Source organism: Diprion similis, chromosome 6 (assembly GCF_021155765.1).
Source record: "Diprion similis isolate iyDipSimi1 chromosome 6, iyDipSimi1.1, whole genome shotgun sequence".
Classification (NCBI taxonomy): Eukaryota; Metazoa; Arthropoda; class Insecta; order Hymenoptera; family Diprionidae; genus Diprion; species Diprion similis.
This window is the reverse complement of record NC_060110.1, coordinates 15,678,529-15,704,098: the sequence shown is the minus strand read 5'-3', so window position 1 is coordinate 15,704,098 and position 25,570 is coordinate 15,678,529. Positions and strand designations below refer to the sequence as shown.

General features: G+C 41.0%; 1 protein-coding gene across 2 annotated transcripts in view; it reads left to right on the top strand.

The window, feature by feature from the left end:
- The first annotated feature begins 789 nt into the window (after positions 1–789).
- LOC124407630 overlaps positions 790–25,570 on the top strand; it is a 44,777-nt gene continuing 19,996 nt past the window's right edge. For both annotated transcript variants that reach the window (XM_046883934.1, XM_046883935.1), the window contains exon 1: positions 790–1,098. The gene's annotated coding sequence lies outside the window, so the exon portion shown is untranslated. The remainder of the gene's footprint in view (positions 1,099–25,570) is intronic.

The following is a 25,570-nucleotide window of genomic DNA, read 5'->3' as shown; positions in this document are numbered from 1 at the left end:
ATTCAGATTGTGCCCATGAGCAAAGCTTGAGTTCGGAACTAATACCGGGTGTGTTATTATGACAGGTGGCAATATTTCATCTGCCTTTACTGCAAACGGAACACGTCATGTCAACCCGCAGACGGTATTCTTAACCCGAGTTAACGTAGCATACTTTGGCAGCTCGTATTTGCGGAAGTGGCAGCGAATATTTAAGCCCGATAAGACGAAGCCAGCTCGAATAGGCTGGACAAATGGCGCGTGCGCTTCGGTACCTGAAAGCTCTCGGGCGAAGTTCAGTCGCGGAAACAACGCGAACGTGCGAACACGTGTCGATGTCGGTCTCTGGACGATAGACACGAGGGCACCCGAAGCCGAGAGGTGCACGGGATGAATTGAGGGAAGTCGAGTAGAAAAAACCGCGTCCACTTTGAAACTGGTGTCGTGAAAATGGCCAGCTGACCGGAATGTGTTGTATACATTAGTTTAAATGTTAAAAAATATTACGAAGCCCACGCCTTTACGAATAACCATTTTATAACTCTTATGTATAGGAAATGTGTGAATTAGCAGACTTGCAACCGAAAAATTGTTACGATTAATCGTAATTACCGTGATCTGCAGTTCGGTATTAAATTTGAAGAAACTTTAATTACTCAGCGAGTAAAAGTGACGTGGTGGAAAAATAAATAAATAATTTTCACGGAACAAGAGAATCGGCTCGAAACTCCAACAAAGTTGTACTAAGACCTTGCTCTCCCCCCCCCCCCCCCCCCTCCCAAAATCCAATTTAATTTTTTTTTCTTTGTTGTTGTTCATTTGTTTCTTGCATTTTATTCGAAGGGACTGGATTTTGTATTCACGGATTAGTACGAGCCAAGCAATTCTTCGTTTAAAATCCTACAGGACGAATTAATTACTGCCGATTAAAAGTTGTGCCTAATCCTCCGAAGTGTGCGGATTTGAAGATGGATGTTTTGGGCATCAAAGGGAGTTGGATCGAAGACTGAAACACCGGCTGGAAGTGATCTGAAGCAACAAATTTTCGTTCCTCCATTGTTTTCGCGTACTCTTTAACTTAATTTGTTAAAGCACAATGTCAACTTGATCGTCGTTTAGGTATGTAAATTCAAATCTTTTCACCTCACGTGTTTATCGTTTGCTATCTTGACACGTGCATGGAGTCTATCAGGGTGAACGTGGCGCTGCACGCACCTACTTCACATTTACTTGCGCGTTATTTCATTAGCGTTTAATCAATTACTTGATCAGCTTAAGGATTTTCATGAAAAACCGTTTAACGTTAAGATACTCGATCCAAAAGATTGAAGAATTAGTTGTAATCCCTTGTTCGCGGAACATTTGACGCTGAATGATTGAGTTCGTTTATCGACCAGGATCTTCCGATCAAGTAATACTCTCGAATCCGGCTCACCTTTCTTAACTTTGAAACCGGACGTAAAGTCCTGACATTATAAATCCGCGTTATTCACGCAAAACTGATTAAGGTGTGAATGACTGGTGACCGATGTATTCTCATAAGTATAAGTCAGCTTTCTCATTGTAATTAACGTAGCCTTGAATACAGAAGATTCATTCAAACAGTTTGAAGTTAAGTTTTCTTCTATTGACACTTGGTCTTTTTTCAATTTATCTAAGGCCGTCTTTCTCATCATTTTCACTGTACTTATGACCCGCCGAAATATCGAATACTTGAAAAGAGCGTGTCACAGAAAAGTTTTCTAATAAAACAGCGTTATTAAAAAAATTCTTCGAGCCATACTCGAGTCCCTTATAGAAGTTCATCCGTTCTGAAACAAGTTTCCTCCAACCAAGAAGGCGAATTCGTTGAAAGAGTTGAACTTCTTGCGCCCGTGTCAATAGCCATGCCATGCCTGAATATGGACGAAATGCAAAAAAGCGATAAGGATCAATATGCGTAAGCCACAAGGGCCCGCAGATCCATAATACTTGCTCAAATTGCAGACTAGCCGAGTAACTTCGACAATATTAACCCGCATCAAAGTGAAACAATTTGCTGATTCAGGTTGTCTGTCGCGTTTCTCTTGCCAAAGAACCCGCGGTTTGGTGCTGTAGAATCCCGACGAGCGTGAATTATAGGTGACGAGACTTACACCTTCAAGTTACGACGGTAGGTGAGGCAAGGGTGCAAATTTTGCGTTAGATAATTGTAAGGTTGGAATTGGGTATATAGATACTGATATATAGTACAGAAGTTAATTATTCTGGTATACGTCGCTATTTCAACTGGAATTAAGTTGTATACACTCTCAATGTAGAAGCCCTACGCTAATCCATTCAAAATTCTGGAAATCTCTTATTTCCAAGGAGTATTAAAATCCAGCAGATAACTCACCCAGGGCTTAGTGTGGAGACTTTTAACTGATTTAGTTCGTTCGATCAATTCATTCAACGTTTCCTATACCTACATCCGATGTATTTGACCAAGATCACAAGATCTGCTTCGTATCAGGAGGCTTAAGTACTTTCAATTCGTTCGTTCAAGTTCCCATTATAATCTAAACGGCCCTCACCAAGTTTCCTGTATGGTCGAATGAGTCAGACAAGTTTGTAGAATTAAATATACATTCAATATTTATTGCGAATGCAAATATAAGTGAAATTGTTTTATTTTCTTCAGCAACTACAATTAACTCACACAGAGACAGCATTACGTAAGGTAGTAATCGATTCTACAGCGACATGCAGTCTAAAAAAAAAAAAGAAAAAAATAATTTCCATTCGAAAATTGGCAGCGATTTAAACATGGTTTAATGGATCCTAATGAATTTCGTGACTATCCTTACTTTCATTTATCGATGCAAACACCTTCCCGATCATGTCATTCGAATCACATTGAATGATTTGGTTTCTTAAATTAAATATACCATCGGTAGAGGTGAACTTAATCTAAACTCAGCCTAATGTTGAGCTTCTGTCTTCAGAATTTGAATCTATTCAGAAATGCGTGGGATTATTTATTGGCCTGCAAGATTCGAATTCCTTTACCAGGTTGATACGGGAGTAGCAACGGCGGGCAAGTCTGAACTCATTTTACGAAAAACTTGGGCGTTTCGAGACATTTTTTCTCCAAGGAGATAGAATAGAAGCAAAAAAAAAAAACACGTTGTATTTAAATAAGATGCGTTCGTACATTATACAGTATATCCAGTGAGCAAGAAATCCTCGGGTAACGCGATCGATAATAGATTGTAACAAAGGTCCTGTGAAGGATGGATCGGGACGGGCAAACCATGCAGGACGCCGATTATCCGGATGATGGATTCACGTCAGTGGCAAAGGCGCTGCGCTTCGGGCTGGACCAAAAATCCAAAACTCAAAGGGGCCTTGCCTCATTGTCAGTGGAGTGAATGATCGATCGAAGTGCGTGTAGGCGTTGGAAACGCAAGAACCGAACGACGGAACAGTAACGCGTTAAATTAAGCGTTGCAAGTTCATTTGGCAAATGGATATAAAACTGTGAAGAAGCGGATGTAGCGGAATGTCTGCACGGTTCGAAGCGATTCGCGACCCTCGGTAGGTAGATATTGAAATTGCTTCGCCTCTCTCTCCGTTGGGTGGAAAATCTCTTGGCCACCGAATCGTTTGGATAATGAACTTCACTCCCAAGAGCTACACGAGGTGATTGCGACTGTTTCTTACACAGGTCGAAAGTTTCGGCAGAAACTATAAGCATTGCTATAGTTTTTATACCTATAGTTCTATACATAGCGAATAGTTTCAAAAGCTTCTGCGATCCGAATTCTGTCTCCGTGATACGGCGCAGTTCACCTTGCCACCGCGCATTAATACGGAATTAATTATGCAGAACTACGCACCCATCGAAAGTTTAATCAACCCTGATGACCTGAGCTGATTGTCATTCCAACGGTGGAGCGTTAGCGAATTTTAAGGCTTTAGAAAGTAGGACCTATTGGTTCATCTCCCTATTTTCATTTAGTAGTTAACTATTTGGTCAGAATCTTTGATTGAAAAATTTTAGAACGTGTAAAATTGCGATGAATGCCGATGTTTTTTTCTTCGTATCCACGATGCGTAATTCATTGTTACACGCGCTTGCATGATGTGGCTAAATCAAGGTGAACAGATTTTTCTAAAACTGCGATACTCGATGTGTAATCGGAACCCATGCACGGAACTTTAGGAATAGGATGTGCACTCATTCAACAGGATTCTAGTTGCAGTGTTCTCGATACTGAACGATAATAAAGCGATACGAGTTCGTTTCGACCTGTCCACAAAATTGAATATTGCTGATTATAAATTCAATTATTTCTCGCTTTTTGTAGGCGAGCCGGAGATTGTTTACTCTATTTACACAATATGTAATATTGATTTCGTTTACTAATCAAATAACTAAGTATTCAATGTCGCGCTTATTCGTGGGAATATAGTGAGCTTTTGAAGCTGTTGAAAGTCTGTATAAAAAAAGAGACCTCGATTGATCTGGTGGGTGAATTTAAAATAGACAATGACCTCGGCACTGCTTTGAATAAAAAGGGACCCGCGAGATAATAATTATCGAGACGTCCAAAAATTCACTAACGATATTCACCTCGCGCTGATAATCACAGGCTCGAAGTCCATTGATACGATCACGGGTGCCGATAAATTGTGCCCTGTCGAAAGTTCAAATAAAATTGGCGATCGCCGAATCCGTTGAAAATTCACCCTCCAACGCACCAGGCGACACTTCGAATTCGCACTGTATGCCTGCGCCTCAATTACATTCTATCAAACTCTGTCGTTACGGCCTTTCTTTTTATTTTACTTCTTTTTCTTCTTCTCTCACCCCAGTCAGAGAGGAGGGAGAAGGATTTCGTAATTACATCTCGTAAACTCTTGGCATCAATCTGTCGTAATTAATGAATTTTACGCACAAAACGAGATTGTCAAATTTGATGATCAAGTACACTGTATAATCTGTATTGTATACAGATTTCAGTTGAGTTTCAGATGAACAAAGGCGTGATTTTTCCGGGTCGCTAGACAGATGAAATCTTGGATTCTCTCTGTCTCTCTGATTTGCCTATTTGGGAAGCCTCATGCTCAGCCGACTGAAAACGTTCTTCGTTACCGGGCTGTTAAATCTCTGTTTTCTATATTGATCTGGCGTAGTACGGTGTGAGAAAAGTTGGGCACTCGGGGTTTGAGAGATCACATACCGATATAACTAACCCCGAGTTCACGTGAAGTTGAGCCACAGATAAACTGGGATACCGCCTATTATTTTCGTAACGGAGTTTAAGCTGGGTGACGAACTTTTTAAAATCGACGAATCGTGGTGACTCTTGACAGGATATTTTCCGCTTTGAATATGTATAATGTATCCAATGTAAATATGAATGAAATGCAGATATTTTTGTTTCGAATTTTAAGGGGATTCACGCCATCCGAGTCACCCGACTCATCTGCGATACGAAGAGAGAGAGAGAAAGTCGGGAATGTTGAAATATTCATGCAGCTTGATTCGCCTGATTCCCCAAACAAATACCTTCAGATAGACATCCCGTGTAAAGATAAACAAAATATACTTGTTACTAAATAAATAGAATTAGTCAAGTATTGTATTTCAGTCACAGTGATCTCGCATATTTTCACGAGTTTCGTCGCGATATCATCCACCGTAAATAGCTCACTGTCAATCCAAAATCAGGGAATAGTATGGATCGACGAACGCGATCAATAGCAATTTGCATTTATCGTGTTTTTTATTTTCGCAAAAGCACGCAGTATCACATTCAACTGATTGTGGAGCTCGAAATTGATTCTGGGAACGGTGGGCGTAAACACGTAGCGTTTACTCACATTTACGTGCATAAAACTCTTTCCACTCCATACCCCGAGTGGCAGCAAAACGAAGCGAATCGAAGAACGAAATATCCTGCGTGGGTGTTTTTTCCTGCAATTCTTTATACGATCAATGCTTTATAAGGTAATGAGAGAACCGTAATACGAACCACTACCATTAAATCTTCTCGATTCGAGATACTCGAGAGATATTTAAGAGGAAAAGTAAATGATGAGAAACGATAGATTTTCATTAGATGAGAGGGAGGTGCAGGATGAAATTTCTTGGAGATACGCTGAGCGGTGCTTCAATCAATTACGTACGCGGCAGTTCGGTATCCGTTAGTTCCATTTGACCGAGACGCGAGAATATAGCTATAAAACGAATCAACAATCGAATTCCGGTGTAGCTTCAATCGTACAGAGAGACTAAGTCACGTGTGAATAGACTGGTAGAGAAATAATTGAAAACACACATGTTGACAAGTGAAAAAACTTCAGACCATTCAAGCTCGCAGTGAATACGTGTCGTGAGTTGACACCAAGAAGGTAAGAAAGCTTGTTTCAGCTGAAAGCTGCAACGTCTATGCATCTCATCTCTGATATTATCTGTAAGAGGGATACACGAGACGTAAGAAAGCAATCATCGAATCTTCGAGGTTGGGTTGAGTAGAGTGGAACAGGGGCTTTATGCTAAAGTTGGATTAAAAGAAAATAGAAGCGAGAGAAGAAGTCGGCAAATTCTGCAAAGTCCATTCCGTCCATACAATGGAAGAACAAGCCACGAAACCCAGAGCTATGGAAAATGTTCGCGGACTTTACTACATCCAAGCCCATTACAAAGATATAGGAATCCATAGATACACGTATCCACATCTGGCAGCGGCACAAGTTTCGAGAAGATTATGTGAATGGGAAACGGGATTCAACTTCGAGTGAACATATTACTTTGTCTTAGGTTTCAGTCGTTCCGTAAAACATCCAGAGTGCCATAATTTTCTAATGATTCTAAATCGCATAAGATCATTCAGCTTGATTCTTAGACATCAAATCAAAGCATCAAAGACACGTATCACATGTCCTTTGATGTTTGACTCATACCGTCTTAGAACATTTCGGATTTCAAGGGTTTCCATTGTCAAAAGCCTGCGTGGAACTTTGCCCCGCGGCAAATCTCAGTACAGAGACAAATCGTCAAAGCAGGAATTCAATTTAAGAGGATTCGGAGTATCTAATTCAGTTCCCGGAAAGTAAAGATAGCCTCTTTAGATTGGCGGTAAGAGACTGATCACGCCGCAGTTGCACAAATTCAAGCTGCTCCATCACGCGTGTGCATGGAATATCCCTTTAAGGATGAGTACGGCTAGACGGTCTAAAATCATACCTATTCTTAGGAGTTTTTTTTTTTTGTTTTTTTTTTTAAGAAAATGAAAACACAGAGCGATTTGAGTTTGGGCGCTTTATTATTTATAGTTTTAGAAATTTTTTAAATTTTATTAATTGAAATTAGTAACAAAATGGCGGCACGGCGCATATACCGAACGACTCCGAACCCGAGAGCCTTTGTGATGGCGCATCTCTTGAGATCACTGTCCAAGTTGTACCTAACTGATATACAAATTTTTTGAGTTAAAAATATCTTTTCAGATTCGGGCTCGTTAAAAAAAAATGTCTTCAAATATATATAATTATGATAAAAAAATTTCGGTTTTAAATTAAAAAATGTAGCCACGAGTTCGATTCGATAAGCAATTTTTAAAGATTGTACCAAAATTTCAAGTCAATCGTATAAAAATTGTTCGAAGAATCTGCGCCACCGGATTGAAAGCGAGGCCGTTCGCTACTTATATGTTAGTTATTAGTTTTAATAAAATAACTCTAAAATATTTTTGAAACTGTAAATAATAAACCCCTAAAACTCAAATTGCTCTCAGTGTTACCATTTTCTTTAAAAAAAGATTCCTACAAATGGGTACGATTTTAGGCCCTCCGAGCTATACCCCCTCCCCTCCCTCCCCCCACCCCTTATTTTAATTACGAACTTTGCATTTTGCAATATATCGAAATCCTGCGTATTTTATATCTGGCCTTGTCATACCCTGAGGACACCATTACTTTCACCCACCCCAGCTTCGTCTCCTGCAGCGGTAGCAGCACGGTATAGGTATAGTAATAATTTACATGTAACGCTGTATGGTGTGACATAAATATATTCAACGGTTGAACGATAGAGTAAGATGCCACGCTGCTACGGGTTAAGTATACACAGTTCAACGGAAATAGAATATGAAAGAGTCTTTCCTCATAGTACGAAGCTAGTGTTCTGTTGTACCCACTTCTATTTTAAACGAGTCACTGCCATCCTTGAATCGAGTGCAAAATGCGTACCTTAGTTTGCATAATAACGGAAGTAACATAATACAGTCTGACTCCATCCACCCTCGAAAGGGGTAACGCACGACTGCTAACGGGGTGGTCATTATTAAAGTCCGAACTGAGTGGTTGGCCTCTCAGACACAAATCTCTTCAGTTAACATTCCTAGTAGGTAGGACTTTGCTCCTTTCATTCACCCCCCAAGTACCGGTGGTGTGTTTCTAAAATCCTTGCACATAATAACAGCGGGAGAATTACTTTTTGGATAACATTTGCAGACAGCCTTTCAAGTTACACTGTAAAACTTGGCGTCACGACGAAGATCGATACGTTTTCTACGTCAGTTGAAACTTGCAGTCTACGTCTCACTGGATGGTGTATAAGACGATTACGAATGCGACAACGGGTGTACCTTTTTCCTTCTCCAGGACGTCATCCGCTGTGGTAGTGAGACGAGTAGCCTCAGACTTGAGAAGGTTTATTCGTATAAAAGAAGTTTGAATACTGCAAGAGGTAAGTTTCAAGTTCAGCGTAGGTTGAGTGTGCCGATGGCGTGTAGTAGTAGCATTTTGCAAGCGAGGGGTAGTCTACGCCGGAGTGCAACCTGTTAAGAGAAAGATAAGAGGTAGAAGTAACGTGCCGCCGAGGAAAACCAGTGGAAAATAATTTCCCCTCGCTCGAAAGTCTAACAGATGGTAAATTCCTCCTGAGGACACACGATAATTATCTCGGCTTAGGATTTTGCCCGTCTGTTAAATGATTGGCGATCGGTTTTGTAAACGTAAAATTTGCTTCTCACGAGCTTCGGTAAGAACTTGAATTTCACACGAAAAGATGAGCCAGAAAGAATTTGAGTTAAAATAGCGATTGATGTCCCTTCCACAATTAAGACACGTTTTCAATTGAGAATGTGTCTGGGAGACTTGGTTTATCCTTGTTAATACAATTCACCGAGTAGGTATGTACTCTTATCGCAATTCTGCAGCAGTACTTCGAATGGCACTGTGCCATAAGTGATAAGACGTTGACAATATCAAGAGACAAGTGGATTAAACCGTGTACGAGACGTCGCAAGGTGGTGCAGGATTGAAAGATGGTTAAAGCGGAAGTTGGCTGGGTGGTTGAGAGGATGAAATAAGCTGAGGAGAGGCAATGGGTACTGTCACTACTGTCGTGTACCTGCAATACATCCTCGACGCGACGAGTCTAAGGCGGCTCGTTATTGGCATAGCCGTATTATATTTAAGGGTAGAATTTATGCTCCTGATATCCATAACATTTGAGAACCGACATCTAATTAGCGTCGCGTTTCGTATCGTGAACCCGGTCATGTGATTATATACGTCGTGTCGTCTTATTGCAGTCACTGTGCCGTGAGTAAATCAAACGGTAACCGGGATCGAGATACAAAATGAAGATGATCGAAGTTCAAAGAAGCTTATTCGTTGTTCTTGAAAAGAAAGTGAATGAAAATATTATCAATCCCTCTGTACTTGGCTCACAAAGCGAAGCGTGCTTGTAGAGATGCTTAAAAAAACTAAATTACCTCTTGTTTTTCGATAAAAAACAAAAAAAACAAAAAAAAAAAAAAAAAACCACCACCAAAGCATGTTTTTATCCTCACGTCTTCGTAAAAATGGGTTTCTCATTAGTATCTCCGAGACTCGTGTTACCTTATCCATTTGACATTAGGACAACAGAAAGCGACGTCCAGGAATTGGGCTAGTATCGAAACTTTCCAAAATAATTTCATCCACCACAACAGTCCTAACCCCATTTCGTTACAGTCAGCTGGTCGACCGAATGAGATTGGGACGCAGCAACATGGCGACGACGAAGCCTTCCTTGAGTAAATTCATCTACATTGTCTAGATACAATCCTTGCTATCTGGATCCTGGATCAGAACCACGTGAGTGCTGGGTGTATCGGTATTCCATCGCGAATCTATGCTATTTGCAAAACGGATGCCAGGGTTCCGCATATCTGATCGCGGGCAATGCTTTATACTGTTACATAAGAATCCCGGAATCAAGCAGCCAAGAAAGTGAGAAAAGAGTACGGGAAAAAGAATGTTGAGAACGATATTTGGTGAGATTCGATTAACCACTGCATACGAAACTAAACTGAAATTTTATTATACATTACCGTTGATATTATAGTGATCCAAATGTTTTAGATTGCACAGAGCATGCCAATCAGCACAGTGCAAGTGTATGATACAGTGTTAACTTTTCTTCAATATTACCGGGCAGCTCCACCGATTAGAGAGAAAATTTTAATGAGTGGAATCAGGTAACGCAGGGTCGAGTTTACGCGATAAGAGGATCTCTCTAGGGGTGAAAAATAGGTTATCGGAACAGAAAAAAGTAATACTTCGTTACTGGTCTCTGGCTGTGAATTTGCAATTAGTCAGATTCGTTTTACCTGCAGTAAGATATCCTAGCTGATTTAATTGGTGCGGGCAGCGAGAGACGATCTTTCATTTCGAACGTCGTTATTTCCCACGATTTTTCAGTACAGAATTATTTACTGATGGCACGTGAGGCGAAAATTTTATGATCTTCAGAAGACGTGAATCTGCTCCTTATTTCACTCAGTCGCAGGTAGAATAAGAGTATAGAAATTCAAAGGGTGCTTAGATGTGAATTTTTCAAACATTTCGTACCCCCTGGAGTGCGCGAAATGTCAGAACTTACTTATGGATGATCAACGCGAATCTCGGTGCGTATGAGTGAGAAGTTGTAAGTAGGTGAGTACGTGATGAAAACGAAAAATAACGGCTGATGTTTGCCACCCAGAATCTGCAACTGTGCCGAGTGACAGATAAGACGAATCGCACTCTGATTTTAGAAAAATATTCTTCTAAAGTAGCCATTTCAGCGGGAAGGATGAATCGGAGCTCGATCTATCACTTTCGTCACAGATATCCGATAATCGCTCTTACGATGAAATCTCGATATCCATGCTGCTACAATCCGTTCCCCAAGATATTCATTCGTTTTCACTAAGAAAAACAACCTACTACACGATCAAGACGCTGCACAGTTTTAGAACAAACTTTCTACAACCATTTGGAAAATTGTAGAATCAAAAATATGCGTCCAACGAACGTATCCGACTTGAAAATAAATATCAAGCATCGAGTGTAAGACATAAAATAGCATCGGGATCAAGTTAGAGGCTGAGACTTGTGTCAAGACCAAGACTTTTCTCGTTCATCTTGACGCTGCAATACCCCAATAATATTATATCCCATCCTAGTGCAGCCAATAACATATCGATTCCGATCAAAGTTCTGCCCACGGCGTATATTTTTTCGGAATGATTTAGCCACTGGGAAAAAAGTCTATTTTACAGATTCCCCGACGATCAGCTATTGTGAACGATGTTAGGCTTGAGCACGACAGGGGAGTTAAAACCCGTTCAATTTCCGGTTGCCGATAACATTTGGGCAACCTATATGTAGAGGGAATTACCTCCAAGTAAACGGCAATATCTGGTCCCGACATCAAAGGCTGTAAACAATTACGCCTATCCTAATTGTAAGTAGGGGAGGGAGAATACCTATTTCCACCTGCAGCCCCACGGTAAAGTCAGGTATTGTCGCTTCCAGATACGTGCTGCGTGTAGTTTAACTGAAAAGATGAAGCTCTGCTCCAGAACTTCGCGCATTATTTTAGCCCTCGAGATAATTCCACCATCCGCGCAATATTCCCTTCGTTTTTTCTCAGCCCCCGTAGTACTTTCGTGGTAGTAGAGGGCCAATAATCAAATCAGAATAAAAATTTTTACGCAGAAATATTTTTGCATGCCGTTATGTCGTAACGAATTAATTTCATTCAAACACTATATTTTCCGTTTTTATATGCAGATGTGATTTGTCGCTGAAAAAGATTTCCTTTCATCGATATTACGATTGTGTGAATCCGTCTTGTGCAGTCGCTGGAATACTATATACTTAGTAAAGGCAATTTTTCCAATTAAAAAAAAAATATGACAGATTGATCATTTTTGCACTATTTTGCATTTCTTTTCACACTTTTTTTTCGCAATCACGATGTTTGCGATGAAAAATGTACAACTTTACCACCTCATTCCGCGTCAGGATTATCATCAGGTCAAACCCCCGCAACACGTGCACAGAAAAACCAAGTTGCAAGTCACGGCTATACGACATTCTATAACCTTCACGCTGTCGGAACCCTCCTTCTGTAACCTTCTTTTTTTGCCACTTTCTCAGTACCGCTAGGTATAGAAATGAATGGCAGATTTAGCACGGTCTAGAAGTGACTTTTTACAGAAAGTTTGAGGATTTGGTGGCTTTGCGAAGGAAAAAAAATTATGATGATGATGACGTCGGTGGCGATAACAATAACAATAACAATAGTAATAAAAGAATCGTCGAATCGAGGATTTAATTTTTTCAATACGTCAGCACGGCGTCGAGGAGGCATATATACATATTATACTCGCTCCGTTTCACTCTCCATCTTGATGCTCCCCCCTTCAACCGGTCCAGAAATCCTGAATGGAATTTCAAATTCTTTTATTAAACTCCAGGCTGAAACCCCTCACTCGTTGCTCGAGACCGTGACTGCAATCCAGGTTCTTCGAAATGTCCCTTAGAAGCTAAACCTGACAATATCAATCAGCATTTTAGTAATTTTAGTAATCAGAGTGAATTTGATTGAAGCAGCATTGTTCACTGAAAATCCATGGCTGGAAGGTCCAGAAGATCCATGTTATATTACGGACTACGAACTGATGCGAACTGAAAATTATAAGTACAAAAAGTCCTCACTTGAGCCCAGAATTTCATTTATTTCGTCAAGTTCAACTGTTACACGGTTGAAGTAAAATAAGAAAATGTCAATATCGCGAAGCTCCGTTGGTGCGCATGGCGGCTGTATCGCCAAATGTGTGAATTGCATGAGAGAGTAGAATAAAGTGAAGCAGGAGGAATGGGATGCAAAGTATAGAAAGAGGAGTGCAAAATTGAAAATCGATCGAAGAAGATCAAGGGTTTGATTTAGGTATGCTAGAGAGCCGCAACGATTCGACGAAACGGAAACGATCAAGAATGAATAATTTATATACCGAGGAAAGTTAAACCGAGGGGGCTTCCAGCAATTACGATTTCGCTCGAAGAAGTGACGAATTTACACAAGTCCTCTTTGATCCTATCGACATCGTCCCGGACTCTCAATCCTGGATACGCGAAGCGAGTGAATTGTTATACAGCAGTTCTCGTAGATGACAGGAAAAATATTCAATACAGGTGACACGGTCTTTGTTAAACGAAGACTTATCCTTCCTTGTTAAGATTGAAATTTTCCTTCGTGGACTTGACTTTGAAATCTGAATTGAATTTCGAGTCTAAATAAGAGGAAATGCGCGCTGCGGTGCTTTACACACGTATACAATGCAGAGCAGAAAACTAGGCCACCGAGTCCTTATGCCACCTATTTATAGACGTTTCTATGAGATGTACACGAAACCGTAACTCTTCTACCTCATACATATACATGTACATTACATATACGTTCGAATCGCACCGACGTCTCTGCGATTCTTCACCGCGAACATGCCAGATATTTCCGTATCGTGAAAAAGCAGTGAAATTTGGTAAAACGTGCGGATTTACAGAGGCGAATACCTACACAGAGTGATACTCGATGCCAAGTTCGAGGGACAAGATGTTTTTTCCTCATTTCTCTTGCGACTTAGGAAGGAAGGCTTAGGTGTTACGGGATCAAATTGTCTGCACGTACTTGCCGAAAAACGCGAGCGGAAAGTAAATTCAAGACCTTATTTCTTTTCGGTGTTGATTCAGCAGCTTCGCTACGTGATACTTATTCCTCGATCTTGACACGATCAATCCGCGTTCTGAAGTCAGTGGAACGAGAATGTGTTGAAACCAGATAGAGCCTACATAATCGAAGCGAGGTTTCCAAACTCGAGCGAAAATTGTCCAACCACGGTGTAGGAGGCATCGGAAGCGTTAAATTTAACGAGCTCGAGGTAATTCTGGCCGGGAAAAACCGCGTCGGTACGTCAATTATTTCGTATTTCGCTTTTATTAAAAGGAGAAAATTAATGACATTGGGTGTGAAAGTAAAATTGACGAATAAAAAGAAACTTGCAGTTTTAATTCCGCTACCCTACGTGTCGCTAAATCAGCGGGCTAATTATACTCGTAATTGCAATTGATACTTCACGTGCAATTAGCATGATCATGCAGTCATTGGAGAGTAAATCTGAAAGTGAGTATCCACCTGTTTTCCCAGGAGTAGGTCAAGGGGCGTCGATGACCATGTTCGGTATTCGTGCAAAGCTGCAGTGGCGAGCATGCCGCATCGATTTTAACGCAAGTTGCGATGATTGACGAGAAAGTGCGACAGACAAGGCTTTCACAGCGGATCCTTGGTGTCTGCGTCATGGATCATTATCGGATTTCCCGAACGCTAACTTTCCTCGGCAGGTTCAAAGGGAGTATTAGGTATTAAAACACGAGAGTTCATCACTTCGCGACTAGTAAAGTGGGAGTGAAATTTCAAGTACCGTTTGTTAATAAGGATGCGAAAGTCTGAAGCCATATTCAAGGCATTCGCATGCGTATCTCAGGCAGAGATTTTGCGAATTAAATTTGCAGAGCTAATGATTTTACGTCTGCGTTTATAGCGCGAGCCGATACCCTGCAGCGTGGCGTTTATATGTGTAGACACAACTGCTGTTTCGAGCCAAAATAAACTCATGAATTTCACTGAGAAAATGATATTTACAAAGCCCTACGACACCGAATCTGCAACCCTGCAAAACTCGCCTCAGTCACGCTCACTTTGCTGCGTAAAATTCTGAAGAGTTTAACAACCACGTGTTGAAAATTTGCAGACAGCAACGTAGGAGAAGAATAAATTCTCGATTGTAAAAAAGTTAAAATGCTATTGAAAATATTTATATTCATTTCCTAAGCTGCAGTGATTTGAAAATTTGATGAACAGGTTTGTTAACTGTAAAAGCTAAATTGCAAGCGATATGCAATGTAGCTGAAAAAGACTGACTGTTCGAAAATCGCGACGAATAAAGGTAAAGCTGGCAAGCAAGTCACGGAAGTGAAAGACCCGAGGTGACCTACCACAGGGGGAGAACCAGAGACTGCAGTATGGAAAAGCAAGTGTACCATCATCACAGCGACTAAACGTATCGATCCTAGAAATCGGAAAATCAGATCTAGATATTCATTCTGTTAATTCTCAGCAAGACTTTCAGTCGGAAAAGATACGACACGCAACTGTAAATCGAGGATGTTCCTGCATCCCCTGGGTCGTATCTTCGAGGGGATGGCGGCGGCTTGTCAGCGTTTTCACCCCATGCTTAGGCTCAAAATACACCAAGATAGACCGAGTGTCGTTGGTAAGCGTGCGATCCGAGGTCCTGGAGATGTATAAACGCTTCAAGGAGTCGGTGTGGGTGCAGCAGCGTACCGAAACCGGAAGGCGGTTCGCATCATGTGACAAAGATAGACCGAAGTAGGCCAACGTCCGATTACACACTTGCACATCTAGACCCAGTTGACGTCCCGTCCCGTCCCGTCGTCGTTACGGTCGATAGGAGTTGAAAATACAGGGCTGAAAAGTCTGGAGATGAGACTTTGAGGAGGGGTGGCAAAGCGCAGGGGGGCAAAGGGGAGGTGGGTGAAAGCTCCGAAGTACACGGGAGGCAGACGCCTACCTTGAACCACGTGAGACCCCTTAAATTATGGTGGTAAGGAGCTAGCAGGCTAGCTGGGATTAATCATTCATTCGATCCCCCGGAGCAACGGCACCGCGGCAATATAAGTTATTAAAAACGGTGAAAGGTATGTACGTATCGCATATTTTCCCTCAGGCATAAAGCCCTCAGGGTTCTGCTTGTATCCTGTGTTGACAAATGGATGTATCGTGTGTCTGTGAGGGTAAAACACACGCTTGTTATATTGGGGAGGAAACAATCTTGTGTTCCATGTTTTGTCTCTCTCTTTCTCTCTCTTTCTCTCCTTTTGCCATTTCGGTTTTCATCTCTGATTTCATTTTCTCTTCCCCCAGCCGTCGACCTTACTCTGCACACTCCAGACTATGTAGTAACCGTTCAAGTTGTCTTCCGGCGGTGGTCCGAGTTGTTCTTCCCTGGCAAGATTCGGCTCCGTTTTTCTTTCTTCTTGGAGGAAATTTTGCGCCCCGGTAACTCGTGGCGATATTCCACCACCACGTAACGCGTAGGTACAATAGGGGTCGGGAAGTCTCTCCAGATCCAGGCTGAAGGACGTTCGCAGGACTCCCACAGCTTTGTGGGATCGACCTTTCCACAAGCTGTGCGATCAACGAAGACTGTTCTTAATTGCCATTTCACCTTGGCTGAAGCTGTACCTTCCGAAAAGGCGATTAACCATGGCGTTCCATTTTCTTGCCTGGTCGTTAAATGCAGCCGAGGTCCTAATTCCTTAGCGTCGTAAGAATGACATCTGCAGTTTCCCATTCCGCTAAGACATGCAGCCATGTTGCTTTTGCTGTACAACCTCCAGAGACTTTCCTGTACAACGTGTAAGACATGCGCGGAAATTTCCGGTGAAACAAAGATTAAAAGATTAAAAATACTTTCGTCCATTCACCTCGAGTCGAACTTTTGTCCTCCTATTTCGCGAGGTATTATCCGAGCTGGAATTAGATAAGTCGAAGTTTCAAAATCCAAATTTTTTACTGCGAATAAAACTTTACCATCTTCAATGTGACGACTATAATCCTCGAATTGACGATTGTAATTCGCGCGTATAATTTTAATTGCAAAAGAACTGATCAAGTTCTTCAGGTTCTTCGAGATTTGTTTAGAAAATTTGTTGACAAAGTTGTTTTACATACTTCACGTAATATCAATCCCCGTTTATTCAGCCGAGGCTCCACTTGTTCCATCAAGAAGTAGCACAAGTTTTGCTACTCGTACACAGTAAGGGACCTCTCAAGAGAAAATTGAAAACCTACGAACAGTATTATGGGTCTTCGGAGAAGCGCGAAACTTCGTGATGCGAGTTTTGACTTTCTGCATCAGCGGCAGATAGTCCCGCAAAGTAGAATCGCTATCATGGCGTTGGTTTTCGGTCTCGGAGCTTAGACTTTAACCGGAAGTATTTGACCACCAGATGGGCGAACAGCCGTAGCATTCAGCTCCTAATTTCCGACTGGACACAATGCGAAAACTCATTTGAGCCCCGCATGTTTCTGGATAAAAGCTATTTGAGCTTCGCAATCGAGTGACTTTTATTTCCCAGGTTTTCGGTACGTCTCGAAAGAGAAAAATTTATTTCAACACCAGGATAAGTAGTGTGTGTAGTTTTTACGACGGAAAGAAGCGGAACACTTACTGTATACAATAATACAGTGGAGAAAAAGCTCGAAGTATATGAGTTGGTATATGAGTTCGCATATGAGCCAGAGAAATACTGCGAGAGTGTTAAGAGCGTCGTAAAAGTTTCTTTTACTACTTTGCAGCAGCAAAATTTACTCGGTAGTATCTCAATCTTCTTAATGTATCTACAGGCCTTGTAAAAGGTAGTAATTTGTAGTAACGGCATTGCGTGTTTCCGGTTTTGCGTTCAGTAATTTGGTCTGGCTTTAAATGTGCTTTCTAGGTATTATATTAATTTTCAACTACTGCAGGGAGTCAGGTTCCGTAAAAATTCAACAGATTACCGATGAAGCTCTGATTGCACGTCATGAACCGTTCGGTATGCCATTCCATACCTATAACTGAACGCTGTGAATTTCTGTAATATGTATTTCCAAAATTCCATACATTGCCGCATGAAGTGTTTTGCAATTTCGATAAATTCATTGACGTATCAAATTCTCCACTCGAATTATCAAATCGTTAATTTGCCAACTGCATAGCGAATATCACACACGTTCATATAATATTCGCTCGAAATCGTAAAGAGCTGCTTGGGAATGAACGAGAATTCGTCATATACACTTTCCACCCAGTTTTCCCTTTGAACGACGTGATTTTCAGCGCCACCCTTACACCACCGTTATAAAATGACTAAACAATAAGCAGGGGCTGGAATAGTATGATCCCGTTTTATAGAGGATCCGTCGGAAAATGACCAGTGTGTCTCATTTCGGTGTAAGATCCCAGTAAATCTGTCGCGAGCCAGGATCACGTCAAACCAATATTTGTACAAGATTTTCAGAACTCCGAAAGCGTCACGTATTCCATTCATTATACGGAATCTAAATTCAGCCAAGGAACCAAAGGACTTACAAGTAATTCCATCGAGACTACAACGAAAATCCATCAACGATACGTGGATGCAAACAGCAGTACGATCCAAAGTGTCGCAAGAAGTGGTGAAAGAATTAAACAAAAATTGACAATGAAAGACTGTGTAAGAAATTCTACGATATGCTTATATGCTTTGCCTGGTTAGCCAAAAAGTTTGCGTACCTAATTCCACTCACTTGATTCACGGGCGTAAAATTTCATTGCCAATTTATAACCGAAAGTTCTCCGAGTTTGAAAAGTTTCGCGGCATATATCTTGGCCAAATCGGCTGAGTGCATAAGCCTGCAAATATCATCTAAATCGGTCAAGTGATTTCAGCGGAATTCTGGAGGATATACAGGCAATTGATTTCATATTATATGTAGGTCAGTTCTTGGCCCCACGGGATGGGGAGGGAAAAAAAAAAACAGGGAGCGAGGAATATAAAATTTCAACCCGCCAACCGGAAGACAAATTGTTAACCTAAGCCTGTAGAGAGAGCTGACTGTGTATCGTGATTCATAACCGAGGCGAAGCTCTTTCCACCACCCTGGTTCCAGATATAGATTTTCACAAATCAATGGACGATGGGATGGAATTTATTTTTCACTCTTTCCCCGACTTTCACGTCTATCGAGTCAAATTCGTAGATTATTTGAACCGTAGATTCACTGTGGGATGCACATGCGTGTGGAAGAATTAAAATTGCGTTTCAGTACACCGAATGTGCTAATTATTTCTAGATGAAATCGTAAGACGGAATACTAGATAAGAATGCGATACATATAAGAAAATGACGTCGCTTCAGAGGCGAGGAGATGAGAAGAAAAAAATTATCGTCGAATCTTAATAACTTTTTCGAAAGTCGTAAAGTACGCAGAGACGGTAAATGTTTGAAACTTCTTGGTGTCCTCAAGACCAGACTTAAAAAGCCATATTTATTTTCGGTTGGGTTAAATCACGCGGTCTGAGCTTGCGGAGATTTATAATACAAGAGAAAACTGCTGTGTAAAGTGAATTATGCTTGCTCGGTTGGCCGATAAATGTTGAATAAATTCTGTGGTCATCCGTCATCGGAAAAGAGGTAATTTCGCTGCTCCCAAGCTGACTTTAAACGGGCGACGAAGATTCGTCAATGTTCGCGTTTCCTGAAAATTGCATGCATATATTCACGCAACTGAGGAGATCGGGTGGGTTCCTTACCTACCCTGAATTGATTTTTAACGGTTAGGAAAGTTGGAAAAGAGAAAAATGGGAAGTGCCAAACTGAATAAGGCATTGAATCGAGGGAGATGTGCCAGGCAGAAATTGTGAACGCTTTTTGCTACGGGTAAAATTGTTGTCCATAGCCTTAAAGTTGCTGCAAAAATTGTTCTCACGCTCAATCTACGTAATCGAAACGTGTTTATCGAAACAAAAACTTTCCTTTTGTATTGATTTATCACAGTCGAAACGATGCTTCAACCATTCCTTCGTAAAAGACAATTGATCAGCCTAGTTGAGTATAATTTTGGCATTGGCTTTTTTGCTGATGCTTACAAAGTTCGTTGTTTGAGTGGGAAAAAAAGTTTCAGCTGCACGTTTCCGACGTTGGCTACCAGCTAATTGTGAGTCCAGCTCGGTGAAAGCATTTCTATGTAACGGTGCGAGGATAAACAGCTGGAAAGTCAAGACAAAGCTAATGAAATTATTCTTACCGGTTGGTAGTATTTCAAAGGCTTTTATCGAGATCATTTTTTGTAGTCAACGAGCTTTTTCTCATATAATGGCCGTTCGCGGACGTTATTTTCAATGCCCTCTTTTCTTTACCCGCTGATAAGGTAACATATTACATGAGTTATATCCCAAAGTTTAAATCACTCAATCGGCACGAATTAGGAAAATTCAATTTTCAACCACGAAATCAGATTTATCACTTCAATTGCAATAAAAAATTTCAGCAATATCACCGAAGCATGAAATGATGAACGCGAAACTTTACCCTCGAATTTCAAACTTGATTATGTATCGTGACATGACGACGCCGATCTTTTATTAGAAATTTTATTACAAAAAAGTTGATAAGGGCTCAATCCGACGGTCAACCTAATAAATCATTCAACCAAAGCGGAAAGTTCACTTTTATAAGAAGCCGAAAATTCTTTTGCCTCGTGATGGACGTGGAATTTGAATAAAACCAGCCTCTCAACCCCTCCTGCTGACTCAATTCCTGAAGCTGAAAAGCGTGGGCGATACGTTGGTCATTTTCAAACTTTTTTACCCTTTCTCTCGAAAATGTACCTTTCAGACCAAACAGCAAAAAAACGAAAGTTCTGGTATAATGCTACACCGATAAAAATAGCTGCTCAACGATCGGGGCAGAAAATCGCATTAAACTCGAAAAAAACTCGAAAAAAAATCCTTCAAGTTTTTGCAATTTATCTTATAATTAGGTAGAAATAACGAATCCAAAAAAGCTTAAAATGGAGTTTGTCTGCGTTTTTTCTTTTTTGCGGAAGCAGCGATCCCAAATTCGAAACAGGAACACAGGAACCAATTTTAGCTACCTGTTAGATGGGTTTTATTACGAGCTCAAGCGATAAGCCGCTTGTACTGATGAGGTTTCGCTTGACTTACCCCCAAATTAAAATCAATACTAATAATATGAGGTCCGCGAATTCCCTCCAGACTGAAAGACGAATTGAATAGAAAGAATTTTGCTCAATTTCGTCATGTCGGCCATACGCAGAGCTCGTTACAGCGGCTGATGAGTCCTTTAGATGGGGAAAACCGCCCAACTCTATAGACACACTGTCACGTGTGAAAGGGCTTTTTGTCACCGCACCCTTGCCTCGCATGTTGCGAATGCGATGTGCGTTCCTCCCCCGCGTCAACGTTAAGTGACTGAATTTTTCGGCAGGTTTTGACGATCACACGTAACTTTTTCATTCATGGCTTGTAAAAATGCATTCATCCTGGTATTTTTTTCATTCATATACATTGTCGAGTTCACGTGTCGCAAGCGTCGCTTATAATTAAGTTTTTCAGAAAAATTTATTCCTGTTTAAATGAAAGCCGGAATTTTGTTTTCGCGGAAAAACTTCTTCGTAATAATTAACACAAGCGCACAGCCGATGACACGTATTCGGTATAAATAAAATTTGTGCAGATAATTTTATCGCAAACAAAACGTGGGCGAATTTTCCACGCGTCTACACGCTGCCTGCAAAGCATATTGATTTCAAAAATTTTTTCTTCAACAATACGCAATTTATGAAGAAATTTAAACCTGCGCGTTAACTTATGAACATACAAGCTTCCAGGCGAGAAAGCACCAAAATTTCCGCATGACGCTACTCAACGCGACGCACAGAAGCGAAATTGCCTCCGCAGAGGAGTACTAATTGCAAATAAGGCTCGAAAGCTCGGGGTTCCTGCTTTCCCGGTTACGAGAGTCAGTAAATACGTACAAACCGTGCATACGTGAGTGAAAATTTAGGTATACCGAAACATACAAGCATGCGCTTGTGTTACGTTATAGGAGATAACAAACGCGTAGGCAATTTGGACGTGCGTTACTTACGATACGTGCACAAGTGGAGGTTGAGCGAGACGCCCATCGTGTCCCGTCGTATTATGGCTTTATTGGCTCCTCAGAGTTGTTACCAACGAAATCGGCGTCAAGTTACGTTTGCCACTAAAATCGGTATTGAGTATTTTGTACGGACTGACCCAGATTTGACGTTCGATCTCAGGCGTTGTACGTTTCCGATTTCAACATACGTTTGAACACCGTTTCAACTCGGTTGTCAAAAGGCTTTCGAGCTAGGGAAAATAATGCGGATAAGTTTGGAGCAGATGTTGATTCGAAAATTTTTAACCAGTCTCGTTACGTTTTGGCATCGTATGCATTAGACACGAAAAGTTTAACAGCGAAGACGAAATACCACATGTTAAACGAAATACTTTATATAAGGAGAACGTGTAACAGATTTCCGGATAAAACATGCGAACGACATCTCTCAAAGGCCGGAAAAGCGAGTGATATTTAATTTCCATTGCATCAAGATCACGTTATCCAATTTATTTTAATGAAACTGATCGCAAGAAACGTGACGAAATTTTTACTTAAAAATATTTCTCGACGGTAATGAACCAGCGTGATTCTCTTATCTGAAGTCAACGTTATATTAAATCCGTACTTTGATGGTTCGTAATTCTAAGTAAAGTCTACAACGAAGTTTGAAATTGTTAAGAAATTTTTCTTCTATTTTTCTTCTATAATTCCGACACCGGAGCTCCTCTTGACCCGTATCCTAAACTAAGCCGTCAAAGTAAGAAGTAAGAAGGGTTCCCGCGGCGTAACTTCACGTCATTTAGGGTACCCACAACCCTGCGAGAATGTTCTTGTAGTCGTGTAAAGTACAGTGGTGTTCTGTCTGCGTAAAGCCGGTGTTAGAACTATCACAGTGTGAGTATATTCTCGGGAGAATTCTGAATGAAATTTATTTCGTCGGGTTACCATTCGCTAGCCACAGACTCTTGTCTCGGCGCCTGAAGAGTCTTCTCACAGTCGAAAGAGCGTTGATAAAGACACCCTTCACTACGTCAGCAGATATTTAAAACATGACGTCGAGACACTTTTCTCGTACAGCAAAAAGGACAGGGAATACTCCGAAAACTAAACTCTATAAATTTCTTCTCCGAGCTTTATAAAACACCTTTCGTTATTCGATATTATAGGTGAATTTAAGAGGAGTGTGAAAACGCCTTGGAAAGGCCGATCGTTGTTATATTACCAGGAAATTCGTACACGCTGAAAATAGGGCGATAAACTCAGGCCAAAGTTCATCCACCTGGCTAATTGATTCTAGAACGGCTTCTCATTAGACGTATAGGGTGGCTAATGAACGACGTTCAGCGAATGGTATGAGAGGACTTTAAAAGAAACTTGCCACGCGAGATTGTTGAGCAAATTGTTTGATCGGCGAAGGCGCTTCGTGTTTATAGGTAAATCTAATTTGTTGAGATCATAGAGATCGTGCATTGCTCGTTAGGAGTGTAAATCTAACCTGGGTTGTGAATCAAAGGACAGAATGTCGGGGGCGCGGGTGAGATAATCCCAAACGAGGTCAACAGCGCTTTGTGGTACCGATATTAATCCACGGGTTCCCAAAGCTTTGATCCTTTTGCAATATTCCAGTCATGTATGAAAAGAACATGCGAAGACTCGTCGACCCAACTCCAACTCAACTTTCTACAACCATTTCCTTTATCAAAGCATACTTGGTACATCGATTGACGTGTAAGAGATTCATGACTTTCCTTCTTTTATTGAATAAAGAGCTGGCTTGTAAGTTACAGCGTGTAAGTCATGACTGGTAATTAATCAACATAGGGAAGAAGTCAATTTCTTCCTGACTTCGTCAAGCGTCACAGAGACGTGGAACAAAACGTTAAAAATTGGTCAGACGGAACAAAAACTTTGCATGAATTGAACCCTCAGTATCTACTATGAAGTCATGACCAAAGTCAGTTCGAGACATTTATCCTCTTATTCTCACTCCGCGGCTTCGGATTTTACTTTTGCCACTTTGCAGACCCTGAAAAAGGCGCGCTAATCATTTTTCCGTGAATACTTTTAAATCTCTCAAGGAATTCGAGCAGTATACCGAAACTCTCTACAAAACAAAAACATTCATAGGAAGAATAGGAATGGCGGATACAAGACAGAAAAAAAATGGTACGCTTGGGTCGAATAAAGAAGAACGTGAAGAGCAAAGGTGAAAAATAACAGCAAAACTTAAAAAAAAACTTTTCGTGAGCGTCTCAACTCATCCTTACGGAAAATCGAATCGTAAGTTAATCACAGTTTTGGTTTGTTTTTGAACTCTGAATAAAGCGTACACGTGGAAAAAAAGTAGCCCGAAAATTTCCTCGCGCGTTCCGTCGTCTTGGTTCCCAATAGTTCATAAATGTTCTTTCTTATTTTAGGGATTCGAAGTCTGAAAATTAGGAATTTCGGAACTAGAAGTCAACTAGGTAGGCAATTTCAGGTTAGACGTAGTCCAACGTACGAGCAAAGAAGGTTGCTTCCAGTTTTGAAAAAGCTTCTATACTTACGTAACGCAGTTGTTACGGGAAATTTTGCCGCCGATCTTACAAGACCGAGAACATTATCAGTCCTGATAAGCCTGATGAAAAAAAAAATAAAAATCTGGCAGGCGTTAACTAGCAATCGAAATTTCTTGGACGAAGACGTTAATAAAACGGCTTCCGCTGCAAAGGATCAAACGTCAAGCTGTCAGAATTCAGGCTCGTGAGGATCGTTTTCCCCGGATCGAAACCTTTATATTTCGTCCGAAGATTTCTGACAGAATGCTCTCAGAGCTTGGACGTCGTCGTTAACAGGACTGAAAATTGCGTCGACAGGAAACAAGGTTGCTGTGGCTGCGATAAAAAGCTCGAGTTGCCTCCCCTCTTCGGATGGCACCGTTGGTCGAGCACCATTATCGTTGAGTGGTTCATTTTCACCATTTTTTTTCTTCTTTTTATCGGACTGTCTGCATCACCCGGTATCTACAGCCGCGGTTCTTCGCTTTCGCAAACGCAAGGCAAGAATGGAACAGTAAGAAACAATTAAGCAATACTCTTTGGCCTGAAAAATCTTTGGTCTAAGCTCTGCAAGGATATCCTCTAAAATGGACTTCTATGTGTCAACACAACCTACTGTGGACTACGCTGGCCGTAGAGAAACTTTAACTACTTGTCCCGCAATGTCGGAGCCAGTTAATTATCACACTCAGTTTCGCAGTGTTCTGCGGTAAATTCTCAACAACGTATAAACACGTATATATATATATATATACGTACAATGTCCATGCATAGCTAACGCATACCATTGGGCAGAATTAATGTAAGCTCATATCTCACTTCATTTCCGTGCGGTCTGTTTGGCAAAGAAACGAATTGTTGTACTCCACTTGGACGATTAATAATGGAGACAATAATGTAAAAAAAAAAGATGCACAGAAGAAGAGTGAAGGAAATATACATCTTCGAGGAAAAGTTTTGAAATTTTTGAAAAATGGTATGGCCCTAAACTTTAGCTG